The 13,571-nt window shown below is 53.1% G+C and overlaps 1 protein-coding gene across 1 annotated transcript in view; it reads left to right on the top strand.

Annotated features, from left to right (window-relative positions):
- The first annotated feature begins 1,052 nt into the window (after window positions 1–1,052).
- Window positions 1,053–13,571, top strand: part of LOC146758554 (cytosolic carboxypeptidase 4-like) — a 253,527-nt gene continuing 241,008 nt past the window's right edge. The window contains exon 1 of the mRNA XM_085514561.1: window positions 1,053–1,193. The gene's annotated coding sequence lies outside the window, so the exon portion shown is untranslated. The remainder of the gene's footprint in view (window positions 1,194–13,571) is intronic.

The following is a 13,571-nucleotide window of genomic DNA, read 5'->3' as shown; positions in this document are numbered from 1 at the left end:
CGCGCAGCTCCGCGTTCGGCTTCCAACGCCGCCTCGAATCCGTGCGTGGCTCCTCCTGGCGCCGCAGCCGTTTCTGCCGGTTCCCTCAGCGGAAAAGCCGCTCGAAAGCCGAAAACGCTCCTGAGCGGTGGCAGCAGCATTCCTCTCCGCTCCGCTCCTCTCCTCTCCTCTCCTCTCCTCTCCTCTCCTCTCCTCTCCTCTCCTCTCCTCTCCTCTCCTCTCCTCTCCTCTCCTCTCCGCTCCGCTCCGCTCCGCTCCGCTCCGCTCCGCTCCGCTCCTCACGCACCCGCCTCCCCACGGGGCCCGGGGTCCCGCGTCCCTCCCGCATCCCGACCCGAGCGTTGGTCAGACTCGTGGCTCCGTGCTCCCTGTCGGCGCTGCCCCGCCCGGTGCGCGGCTGCCCGGCCCGCGACACGTCTGCGCGCGGTCGGGCGGCTGCGGCTCAGCCGTGCGTGCGGGGCGGGGAGCGGCGACAGGCCGGCGTGCTGCATCGCGCGGCGCCGCTGGCGGGGGCCGGGGCCGGGCGGCAGCGCTGGGTGCGGAGGATGGGCGCAGCGAAGGGCCGGGCCGAGCACCCCGCCCTGCCCCACCGCACCGCGCGGCGCCGCGGCTGCTCCGCCTGAGCGCGGAGCCGCATGGCCCTGCCGCCCGCCGCGCCGTAGGTGCCCCCGGGGAGGCTCCGCGCCCCCCCTCCCCCTCCAAGCTCCGTCGTTCCGCAGCGAAGCGCGGACACGCAGCGCTCGGCGAGGATTCACCCGGCTCGGCTCCACCGCGAGGTCGGCGGGCGCGGAGCGGAGCGGCGCGGGCTGCCCGCGGCGGGGCGATGCGAGCGGGCTCGGAGGGCTGCGCCGCTGCGTGCCCCGCGCCCGCGCCGTCCCCCCGCCTCCCGCCCGCCCGGCGCGGTGTGTGCGTGTGTGCATGTGCGCTGCCGCTGCCCGCGCCGGAGCCGGAGCCGGAGCCGGAGCCGAGCCGCCGCGCTCCATGGGGCCGTCCGTGCGGGCTGCCCTTCCCTCCGCGGCCGCCGGCAGCCGCCACCGCGGAGCCGGTCTAGGATGCGGCTGCTGAGCCATGGCACAGGGCAGAGAGGCGGCCAGCCTGCCTGCTGCGAGAGTCTGAAGCCCCGCCGGAGCCCGGCCGCGGCCGCCGCTGCAGGGGAAGCGCTCCGGACGCCGTCTTTCCCCGAGAGGCACCAGGTAATCGCGGAGCTGGCGGCCGTCGCCCGGCTCCCGCCGCATTGCAGCCGCCGTTACTTATTCATGGACTCCCCTCCCGGGGGGGCGGCGGCCGCGGGGCCGCGCGGGGCGAGGGTGGGGTGGGCGCCACGAGCCGGGCCGGGCCGGGCCGCGCTCCCATCGCTGCCCGCGGGACGGCGCCGGCGGCCGCCCGCGGCTGGGGGTGCTGCAGGGCCGCGGATACCGCGGCGGCCGCCGCCCCCTCCGCTCCTTGGCGCGGTGCTGCCGCCGTCTGGGGAGCGCCGGCACCGCCGGGCCGGGCCGGGGCTGCGCGGTGCCGCCCGAGCCCTGCGCTGCCGGGGTCGCGGCCGTGCCCGCGGTCCTGCCGGGCGCTCGCTCGGGGGCACGGCTCGGCTCCTCCGGCTGCGGGGGGTTCCTGAGCTCCTCCGCAGGGAACGCACCGGGTGTGCGGAGATGCGGCTCCCGGCTCCCTCCTGCCGCCTGCCCTCACCGCGGGAGGCTCCCGTCAGCCGCGCCGTCCCGCTGCCCTCGCCCGGCACACGCCTCTCATTGCACCTCTGTCCTGGGAGGCTGTCGCTTGTCCCCGGGATCCCAGGATTTGTGTTAAGTGCCGTCCCTTCCCCTCCCCTCCTTTTTGTGTGTAGTGAGCGCTCCTCGTCTGCGGGAAAGCAAATGTAGGACACAATCAACCTTTTTTTTTTTTTTTTTTTCTGATGGAAGGTTCCCGTTAGGGGAGACAGCGCGGCAGTTGTTGAGGAGCCAGCCGAAACCTTGCAGCCATGTTGATGTCAGGAACAAACAAACCTCCCTGCAGGGATCGGCTGCAGCTGAGGAGGGAGCCACGGAGGGCGGCTACACGGAGGGGCAGTTCAGTGCTGCCACACCTGGGGAGCACGGGCAGAGGTGGGCGAGGAGCTGTCACAGCCCTTCGTGGTGTTGCTGCTTGCCAGGCGCTGGCTTGGCATCAGCATGGCATCTGCAGATCACGGCCACTGCCCTCTGTCATTTTCTTCTGTGATACAGGGCAGCAGTATTTCCTCTCCTGTGCTGTTGTCTTCTCTCTCTAGCCTGGTCTGTCATGTCTCCAGGGCAGGCAATTTTCATTGCATTGAGCAACTGGAACAGGAGGGTGTGTTGGCCTTAGCTGCTGGTGTGAACATCATCTGACCAGCCCCCAAACCAAGGAGGGGAAAGCTGGGAGCCTTTAGCTGGGGCTGTCCCTGCACGGTCTCTGGCTGTCTCCTACAGAGCTTGACAGCCCAGGATACCTATGCCTTTCTCATCATGTTGCTGGTTACTGATCTTTCCCATTCACGTTTACATGTCCCCAGAGTAAGGTGGTGTCTGCTCATTCCTTCTGAGAATCCTTGTCTGAATGCTGCATGTCCAGCCCTTTTCAAGTGAAGGTCGACAGACAACAAAGCAGTGGGATGGATGGATCCTCCCTGGGTTGTTGGAGCCTTTTGGTGATAACTGTGTGTCAAAGGGTTTCTACTTCCTTGGGAGGGCTGGGCTGGTTCTGGCAGCACCCATCCTACCTGCAGCCATCGGCAGGAGCAGAGTGCCCAGGGCTGTTGGGGCAGTGTGTGCCTCGTGGTGTGGTGGGGCCTCTGCCTGGTTCCATTAGCTTGGAGTCATCCCCTGGAGCCGTGGGCTGTGTGTGGGTCTCCCCTTGGTGTCAGCCCACTGCTGTGTTTTACTGCTGGAATCTGTCCTGGTGGGGTGGAGCCGCTGTGCTCCAAAACGTGGAGCAGCGATTCCTCTCTGTTGGTCTGAGAGTCAGGTTCAATTCTGCAGGAAGAACCATACCAGAAACTGAATGCTCTCAGTGCCCAAACACCTTTCTGATCTACATTTCTAAATATAAGCTGTTCTCAAGGGATTATGCATTTGTTTAAATGCATAATAAATGCATTTTAATGCATTAAGGCTGTATCAAAATGCACACCCAAGCTTGCCAGCTAGGCCTCCAGTCACAAAGCTTACTAAGAAGCTTCCCATGGTATATTAGCTTGCATTTCTTCTTTCAGAAAAAGCAGTTACCACTTTTCTCATGGCAATGCAGTCAGTGGAAATAAATCCTGGCTATTTGAAGAGTCTCGCATGAGTTAGAAGCTGAGCTGGTCTACCAGTTTTGTGGCTTACTAAAACCTACACAAGTCCAGGAATGGACTCCTTGCACTCATCAATCTCATCTTTGGTTTATGCTCAAGGAGGTGCAGTGTTATTCAGATGGTTTCTTGGGTGCTGTCTTTGAATTTGTTGTACAAATCTTTTGCCTGAAGAGATTTGTATTTGGCTGCATCATTATGAACATTGGTAGATGTTGACCATGAGGTAGAGGAAGAAGGTAAGGTGTTGTCCAACCTAAGAATGGGACTGATGAGGTATGTGGGGCAAAACAGGTGGGAACCCAAAAACAAATGTGTCAGAACAGCACAGAAAGAGGGAAACGGAGCTTCCCCAGGCCAATCTGTAACTGAGCTCCCCACGCAGCTGCCTTGGTGTACATTTTTTTCCAAAAATTTCAGAAGATGGGGATGGTGTTCCCGCTGGTGTGGTCTGGGCAAGCAAAGGTGCCTGCAAGCAGTGGGGAGATGGAGCGTCCGAAGGTACCTGGAGAGCTTGTCGGTCTGTTGGGGCGCATGGGGATATGTTAAATGCTGAAAGGATAATGACTTTCCATTGTTGATCAATATTTCCTATGCTTTCAGATGTGGTAACGGGTTTAGTTTATTAGAACAATCTTTGAATATTCTCTAAGCAAGCAACCCATCCAGAAAATCATGCTAATAGCTTTGTTATTAACAGGCCTGGCAGAATTTGAGCCAAGTAGAAAAGGCTTGTCTAAGTGCTGTTGCAGTGTTTGGGGCCAGGCAAATTCCATGCATTAGGAAAGATTTGTACTCCTTTGACCAGACATCACCGACTGTTGTCTATTTATATGCATCTAAATATATCCTCTGCAGACTTCAGACTCTTAGATAGTAGTAAAATTACTTTTCGATATTATGCTATTAAAATGTGCTTGCTGACACTACTTGATGAGTTTTATGCTAAGAGATGTGTGTGTATGTTTAAAATAAAAATTGTTCTTCAAGTTGTTACCTGAAATGCTTTGGAAGTGAAAGCGTGTTATGGTGCAGATGGAGAGCAAAAAGAAATACGGTTGAATTGAAGCAGTACTGGAGACATACTCAAGCCTCTAAGGCCAAATCCAAACAACTACAGGCTTTTGTTGCTTAAAAGTGAGCCATTCCCTCCATAAATATATATAAAATAATTGTTTACTTTGTGATACAATGGGAAGATTTGCTTCTGATTAGTCAGATATACCTTCTGACTACATGGTTCCTGCATGCTGAATACTGTGAAGTTTGAGACATCATTTTGGAAACAAATCCTGGAAGAAGCACCTTCTTGTCTGTTGTAGGTGTGCATGAGGCCCAGGCAGCCAGCCAATGTTCTTCAGTGGTGCTCCTGCTGGGGCCACCCCTCATCCACAACAGCGCTAATGTGGGTACCCACCTGTGCTTGGCAGCAGGGGAGCTGACAGAGAGGAGCATGAGGTTCTCCTGACCAGGTTAACTGATCTGTCAGCTCCTGAGCTCTGGGTGAGTGGGAGCTGTGCTGTATGCTGCCCCAAAGGGACACACCAGGAAGTAATTGCAGGTGGAGGGGCTGATCTCACTGCATGCTGTGGTGCAATAGTAATTGCTGTCCAGGTAGTGTTTTGGAACTGGCAGTACAGATCCAGGGGTAAAAGATGATACTCTAGTTCCAAGCTTTCATAAATGTTCCCAGTTAACCCTGCTGCAAAAGTGGTTGCGTTGGTGATTCTGTGTCTGACTGGCCTTCAGACTATGATGGAATGGTAATAATAGTAATTTTCTGTGGCATCTCTTGCTTATGGTTCTTGAAGTAAGAAAACCTGTAGAGGAATTGAGAGCAATTGGTATCTGTAGGATGTTGAGACGGGCCACAGAGAAGTTAAATGTATGGTTCTCAGAAAAGGTCTCAAGTCTGGTATTTGGTCCCCTGATGCTCAGGGACAGGTACTGTGCCATCTTCAGCTCCTTGAATCATAGGATGGTATGGGTTGGAAAAGCTCTTAGTCATCATCTAGTTCTAATGCTTACATCTTTCTCTAGATCAGGTTACCCAAAGCCCCATCCAGCCTGGCCTTGAACAACTCCAGGGATGGGGCATCCATAGCTTCTCTGAACACCCTGTGCAGTGCCCTTACTACAATCATAGGTGGACAATCTGAGATCCAGACTGTTAGTCAGAGGAGTCCATTGCCCTGCCATGAACTGGGGTCATGGATTTCAGTGACAGCTGTCCTAGCTGCCAAATAGTCCTGTCATTTAGAAGGGTGTAGTGAAGTCTGTGATGCCTAAAGGGAGTAAGACCTAGGGGAAGGTCTGTGTCTGAGTGCACATTGACGTAGTGCCTGGTGCAGAGGAGGGTGGCAGCGCTGGCCACAGGGCTCCATTCCCCCGTGCCTGCCTTGCTGGCTGCCTGCTGCCTGTGGCTTGGGGCTGGAGCTGTTCTGCTGGCCTAAGCCAGTGTAGCAGTTCTCATGTTCTTGTGGGTTAAATCACTCTACAGATAATGTTTGTCCTGAGCAGGCTGAATAATGCAAAAGGTGATTTGTCAAATGGCTAATTCAGTGGCTAATGGGAAACCTCAGTAAAGGCCTCTTTAATTGCATAGCATGGGACTGGCAAACTGAGTGCTTGTATCTGGTTCCCAGTGCTGCAAAACCATGTCTCATGCTTTATTTTTGAGGTTGCTCTTCCTGCTGAGTTTCTCAACAAGAACTCCTATAAGATCATTTCCATGAGAACACACGATTAGCTGACTTGAAAGTTGAATGCCTGTTTTTTCCCTTGAAGTTTTTTGTTGTTGTTGTTCAAGTTTCTCTGTCAATGTCATGTTGGATTGTTGTTTTTGTTTTGGTTTGGTTTGGTTTATTACAGAGATGAATAAAGCTGTTTTCATTGCCAAAGCATTGTTACGTTGCCAGGTATCTGGTATTCCAGTTTATAATTCCTCATTGTCACGGAGTTCTCTCTAGAGCTCACTCCGGGACAGTGGGCACAACCCGGGGCAGCAGGAACAAAAGCCTCCCCCCCTTTTCTCTAGCGGCAATGCGGCGCGGCCCGGCCACGTGCGTTTAGGGAGACGGGGAAGGGAAGGGAGATTGCGATTAGGTCTAACAAAAGTAAGGGAGAAAAAAAAGGTGATCTGAGAACGAATGGCAGTTTAATAACCCAATAATGCTAAACAGCAACAAGAGAGTTTCAACAAAGAGAATACCAAGTCCCAGATCTCACCGATGGAGCTGTGGAAGGCAGGAAGGTCTGACCACGTTGTCTCCTCGCAGGGAGCCGGTCCAGCAACGCCGTCCCCTTCCTCACTTCCCTTCCGGTGCCCCACCCCACATGCTCATTAAGGCAGTTCACAGAAAAAAAAACTTGTCCCCTTTACTCCCATTATTAGCATGGTGTTCTGATGTGGAATACCAACACCAACCAAATTGCAGAACCATAACATTCCACCCCTTATTACACATCATCACATCATGCCTAACTTTTATCAACATATAAACAGAACAGTAGTTAACATGCATTACATATGTACATACAGATATATATATATATATATACACACATGGAATCACAGGCTGCACTCCCCCAGCATCAGATTTCCCTGTGGCACACACTGAACATCCCCATCCTTCTGCATCACCCACCAGGTGCACCCAGGTCCCTGTGCAAAGACAGTTCCACGGAGGGGCCTCCCCTTTTCCAGAGGCTGGAAGGACCCAAACCGCTTTTCCCAGCATATTCTTTACATGCACCACAGGAACCTTGTCTCCCTCCACGGTACGCAGGGAGTTGGACTGTGTAGGGCCGTCTCGGTTGGCTGATCCTCGGGTGTTTACCAGCCAGGTGGCTTCTACTAGATGTTTCTCCCAGTTCTTAAATGTTCCACCACCCATCGCTTTCAGCGTGGTTTTCAGCAAACCGTTGTGGCGCTCGATCTTACCAGCGGCTGGTGCGTGATAGGGGATGTGATAGATCCACTCGATGCCATGTTCTTTGGCCCAAGTGCTCACCAGTGAATTTTTGAAATGAGTCCCATTGTCTGATTCGATCCTCTCTGGGGTGCCATGTCGCCACAGGATTTGTGTCTCTAGGCCTAATATGGTGTTTCTGGCAGTGGCATGGGGTACCGCATATGTCTCAAGCCACCCAGTGGTTACCTCCACCATGGTGAGTACATAATGCTTACCATTACGAGTCTTTGGCAGGGTGATATAATCAATCTGCCATGCCTCCCCATATTTATACTTTTCCCATCGCCCTTCCCCCCAGAGAGGTCTCATCCTCTTGGCCTGTTTGATCATGGCACAGGTGTCACAATCATGGATGATCTGCGCAATAGCATCCATAGTTATGTCCACCCCTCGGTCTCTAGCCCACTTATGTGTTCCATCTCTGCCTTGATGGCCTGAGGTCTCATGGGCCCACCGAGCTAGGAATAACTCTCCCTTATTCTGCCAATCCAGGTCTATCTCAGCCACCTCAATTCTGGCAGCTCGATCTACCTGGTGGTTATTTTGTTGCTCCTCTGTTGCTCGACTCTTGGGCACGTGGGCATCTACGTGACGCACCTTTAGGACCATGTTCTTTATTCGGGCAGCAATGTTCTTCCATAGTTCAGCGGCCCAAATAGGTTTACCTTTCCGCTGCCAGTTGTTTTGTTCCCATTGCTGCAACCACCCCCATAAGGCATTGGCCACCATCCATGAGTCAGTATAGAGGTAAAGCACTGGCCATTTCTCCCGCTCAGCAATGTCTAGGGCCAGCTGGACAGCCTTTACCTCCGCAAATTGACTCGATTCTCCTCTTCCTTCCGTGGCCTCTGCAACTTGTCGTGTGGGGCTCCACACTGCAGCCTTCCATCTGCGATGTTTCCCAACAATGCGGCACGATCCATCAGTGAACAGGGCGAACTTCTTTTCATTTTCCAGAAGTTCATTGTATGGGGGAGCCTCTTTGGCGCGTGACACCTCTTCTGCTGGTGGTGCTTCAAACTTTTTACCTTCGGGCCAGTCCATGATCACTTCTAGGATCCCTGGACGGCTGAGGTTCCCCATCCGGGCCCGCTGTGTGATTAGTGCAACCCACTTACTCCATGTGGCATCTGTGGCATGGTGAGTGGAGGGAACCTGCCCTTTAAACATCCAATTCAGCACTGGAAGTCGAGGTGCCAGGAGAAGCTGCGTTTCGGTGCCAATTACCTCAGAGGCAGCCCGGACCCCTTCATATGCGGCTAAGATCTCCTTCTCAGTTGGAGTGTAGCCCTCTTCCGACCCCCTATATGCTCTACTCCAGAATCCTAGGGGTCGGCCTCGGGTCTCATCTGAGGTTCTCTGCCACAAGCTCCAAGTGGGACCTTTCTCCCCAGCAGCCGTGTAAAGGATGTTCTTCACATCCTGTCCTATCCGTACTGGCCCCAGGGCCACAGCACGGACTATCTCTTGCTTGATTTGCTCAAAGGCCTGCTGCTGTTCAGGGCCCCACGCGAAGCTATTCTTCTTTCGGGTCACCTGATAGAAGGGGCTCACAATGAGGCTATAATTTGGGATGTGCATCCTCCAGAAGCCTACCACACCCAGGAAGGACTGTGTCTCTTTTTTGTCAGTGGGCGCAGACATTGCAGTAATTTTGTTGATCACGTCTATTGGGATGTGGCGACGCCCATCTTGCCATTTCACCCCAAGAAACTGGATTTCTTGGGCAGGGCCCTTCACTTTGTCTCGCTTAATAGCGAAACCAGCAGACAGGAGGATCTGGATTATCCGTTCTCCTTTTTTAAAAACCTCCGTCGCTGTATCACCCCACACAACGATATCATCTATATACTGCAGGTGCTCTGGAGCACCGCCCTGTTCCAATGTGGCTTGGATCAGCCCATGGCAGATGGTCAGGCTGTGTTTCCACCCCTGGGGCAAACGATTCCAAGTGTACTGAACACCCCTCCAAGTAAAAGCAAACTGTGGCCTACACTCTGTGGCCAAAGGGACAGAGAAAAATGCATTGGCAATATCAATGGTGGCATACCATTTTGCCTCTTTCGATTCCAGTTCATACTGGAGTTCCAACATGTCTGGCACTGCAGCACTCAATGGTGGTGTGACCTCATTAAGGCCACGATAGTCTACTGTCAGCCTCCATTCTCCACTGGCTTTGCGCACTGGCCATATGGGGCTATTGAAGGGTGAATGGGTCTTACTAATTACTCCCTGACTTTCTAGTTGTTGAATGAGCTTATGGATAGGGAGCAAGGAATCCCTATTAGTACGGTACTGTCGTCTGTGTACTGTTCTCGTGGCAATTGGTACCTGTTGTTCTTCCACCCGTAGTAACCCCACAGCAGACGGGTCCCCTGATAGGCCAGGCAAATCAGACAGCTGCTTAATATTGTCTGTTTCTATAGCAGCTATTCCAAAAGCCCATCTGTATCCTTTGGGGTCCTTGAAATGTCCCCTTCTTAGGTAATCTATTCCAAGTATGCAAGGAGCCCCCTGGCCAGTCACTATGCGATGTTTCTGCCAGTCTCTACCAGTGAGGCTTATCTCGGCCTCCAATACAGACAGTTCCTGCGAACCCCCAGTCACCCCATGTATATGTATCCGTTCTGTCCCTTCGAAACCTGAGGGTATCAGAGTGCACTGTGCACCGGTATCCACTAGTGCTTTATATTTTTGTGGTTCTGATGTGCCAGGCCACCGAATCCACACAGTCCAATACACTCTATTATCCCTTTCCCCCCCCTGGCTGAGGGCAGGGCCCCTCTATTGGTTGTCTACAGCGGTAGAGGCAACCTCAGTAGTGGCTGACCTCTTTTGTAATTTTCTTACCCGAGCTCGCAGTACAAAATTGGGTTCGTCATGCCACTTCTTCATATCCTCTCCATGGTCACGCAGGTAGTTCCACATGGCACCACGTGACATAGGCTCACTGCGGTCCTTCACTCGGACAGGTGTGCATTTGCGTCTGACAGCTGAGACTGCCACAGGTTCACTGTGGTTCCTTGCCGCAGACCAGCTCTTCTGCATGTTGTCCTGTCTTTTCTCCATTCGGTCCATTCTATCCACCATTTTACAGATGGCTGCGATGGTGGTACGGTGTGGCAGTAGTGAGTATTCGATATTTTGCAGTGAAAGGATGAGCTCAAAAATTTCAGGTCTCCTATCCAGCTCATCATACCTGTTAGAGTTCGTTAATAGTATACTGGAATACTTCCCTGGTGCTGACCGTATGAGTTTCTTGCATATTTCCGGAGTACCGCTCACCTTTTCTGGGTCATGGTAATCCTCTGGGTCCCCAGGGACAAACGTGGGATCGAACAGCATTTCTGCCACAGCCATTTCTCTCAGGTACTGGATACCTTCCTCAGCTGTACTCCATTTTTCCAGTACAGGCTCCAAATCACTTTTGAGAAGACAGGTTGCCTTTACAGCTGATAGAATCCTCTCCCAGAGATTGGCGACTCCATCGAGACATCTGCTGATCCCTCTATCAATAGATGAGTCTCGAGCAATGTTTCCTAATTGACGAGCCTCATCGCAGCTTAGAGACATGCAGGAGGCCCCATTGTCCCAACACCGGAGCAGCCAAGTGACAAGGCGTTCACCTGGGAGTCGGGCAAACTCCTTTCTCGCACTTTGGATTTCAGTAATTTTCAGAGGTTTACGAGTAGAGGAAGCAGTGACTTTTCCCTCATCATCACTATCTTCTCCGCGTCTGTTAGTCTTCTGGGTTGCCTTTCTCAGTGGTTTTGGGGAGGGTCCCTCACCAGGATCTTCCTCTACTTCCTCCATCCGTTCCAGACGTGAGGGCACACGCTCCCATCTCTGGCCTTCATCGTCACTATCTTCTCCATGTCTGTTAGTCTTCTGAGTTGCCTTCCTTGGTGGTTTTGGGGAGGGTCCCTCGCCCGGATCTTCCTCTACTTCCTCCATCCGTTCCAGACGTGAGGACACACGTCCCAACTCTGGCCTTCCACTGGGGCGACTGACACTGATGCTGGTGCTTCCTGTGGTCGGCTGGGATTAACTTGTTGCCTTCCCCTTAGTATTTGGATCTCATTCTCGAGACTCTCTATCTTTTTCATAAGCCATTCGTTCTGAGATCCCCCTGATCTCCCACACTCACTGAGGGGTTCTATTAATTTCCCAAGGTCCCTCTGGTGTTCAGGGGTGAGATTACCTGATACTGGGGGTCCCGATGCTTCTGGCCCTTTTCCTGAGTCTCTCTGCACTATTCTTTGCAAGTCTCTCTGCAATTTATAGTAAACTACTACAATTAGAGAGACTAACAACACAGTATTCCAATTGACACCCCAGTCATACTTAAGGAATTCAGAGCATTCGTGAGCCAGTTCAAGCACGGTGCCTGTGATGTTCGTTAGTCTGGAAGGGAGCCAGGCAGATATCTCTATCCCTGCCAGCCATCGGCTTAATAAATCTACCCCTACCCCCAACATCAGGAAGTCCTTAAGCCAGGACCACAGGAACCTAGGGACTATCAGTCCTACATACAGGGCTGCTGAAAAAGACCACCTAATTACTGCCCAAAACATTGCCCTGAGCTGTGCCCGCATTCTCCACCAAAAATGTCACGGAGTTCTCTCTAGAGCTCACTCCGGGACAGTGGGCACAAACCCGGGGCAGCAGGAACAAAAGCCCTCCCCCTTTTCTCTAGCGGCAATGCGGGGCGGCCCGGCGTGGCCTGGCCACGTGCGTTTAGGGAGACGGGGAAGGGAAGGGAGATTGCGATTAGGTCTAACCAAAAATGAGGGAGGAAAAAGGTGATCTGAGAACGAATGGCAGTTTAATAACCTAATAACACTAAACAACAACAAGAGAGTCTCAACAAAGAGAATACCAAGTCCCAAATCTCACCGATGGAGCTGTGGAAGGCAGGAAGCTCTGACCACGTTGTCTCCTCGCAGGGAGCCGGTCCAGCAACGCCGTCCCCTTCCTCACTTCCCTTCCGGTGCCCCTCCCCACATGCTCATTAAGGCAGTTCACAGGAAAAAAACTTGTCCCCTTTACTCCCATTATTAGCATGGTGTTCTGATGTGGAATACCAACACCAACCAAATTGCAAAACCATAACAAGTGCCTTTGCAGTGCTGCCCATCCCAAGCACAGCCCGAGTGCCCCAGCAGCAGCACCACCATGCAGGAGCAGGTCAGCATCAGTGAGGTGAAGCTGAGCATCTTAGATGGGGACTTAGAGTCAGGCTGCCAGTCCCAGGTACCAGGCAGCAGCACCAGCTCTGAGCCACTCTCATCTTGACAAGAGGGATCCCATCTTCACCCCTGACCTCTCAAGCCCTCCTGTCTTTTATTGAATAAAGTCACTCATGCTCAATTATCGCCTTGACTGCATTCTGAGTCTTCATTCACAGGGATTGCGATGAATGCAACAAACAGCAAGGCAGCTCAGCTTGCAACACTCTGGCTGTGGGGTTCGTGCAGGCAGAGCTCTGGGTTCCCATTTTGCCTGGCTTTGGGATGTCTGCAGCAAGATCTCTACCATTTTGTATGGGAGCAAATAATCTCTAGCATCCAGGTTGCTGCTCATGATAATCCCAGTCTTCCTGGCTGTCACTTTGTGATACCTTTCAAAGCCTTTTGATACTCTTTGATGCCTTGGCTGCTCCCTAACACCTCTGTCCTCCTGCCATGTTGACTCACGTCTCCCACTTTTAAGCTGGCTTTGCAGATCATCTCCAGCCCTGTCATCATCACGCTGCAGCAGGAGGTGCTCACCTGGCCCAGTGTCTGGCAGTGCTGCTTGTTCTGCAGATGAGCAGCTGCCTCCTCATCTCTTCAGCTACAGTAGTTTTTCTCAGGGCAAATAGATGCAGTGATGCTCCTCTGGATTTGGTGTGTTAAATCCATGCTGCATGGCAGCAGTCAGTGCAATACAAAGGTGTTCTGTGTGCCACAGCATTTCTCCAGGGGCTGCCAAAGGTAGAAGCACAACACAGCACCATCCTTCTGACAGTAATGTCTCTGAGTGTTAGACATGTGAGCACTGCATCATCCCCAGCGTGTCAGTGCTTTTCCACACCAACCTGACTCTCACACTCTGCACTGAATGTAACTCTGCTCTTGTGGAGACAAATGCTTTCTGTCACATCCTCCATCCCTGCAACCATTTGCCGGTAGGCAGCTCTTGCAGAAGAATCAAGCAGCAGAACCTTGTGCTCACCCTACAGCATGCAAATGCTATGAAAGCAGAAATAACCTGGCATGCTCTGGGTCTGCAAGGCTGCACAGATGGGAGAG

Source organism: Coturnix japonica, chromosome 13, assembly GCF_054131305.1.
Source record: "Coturnix japonica strain WE chromosome 13, WE-NBRP24, whole genome shotgun sequence".
Classification (NCBI taxonomy): Eukaryota; Metazoa; Chordata; class Aves; order Galliformes; family Phasianidae; genus Coturnix; species Coturnix japonica.
Note: the sequence above shows the minus strand (reverse complement) of the source record. Positions and strands in the feature narration are given on the sequence as shown.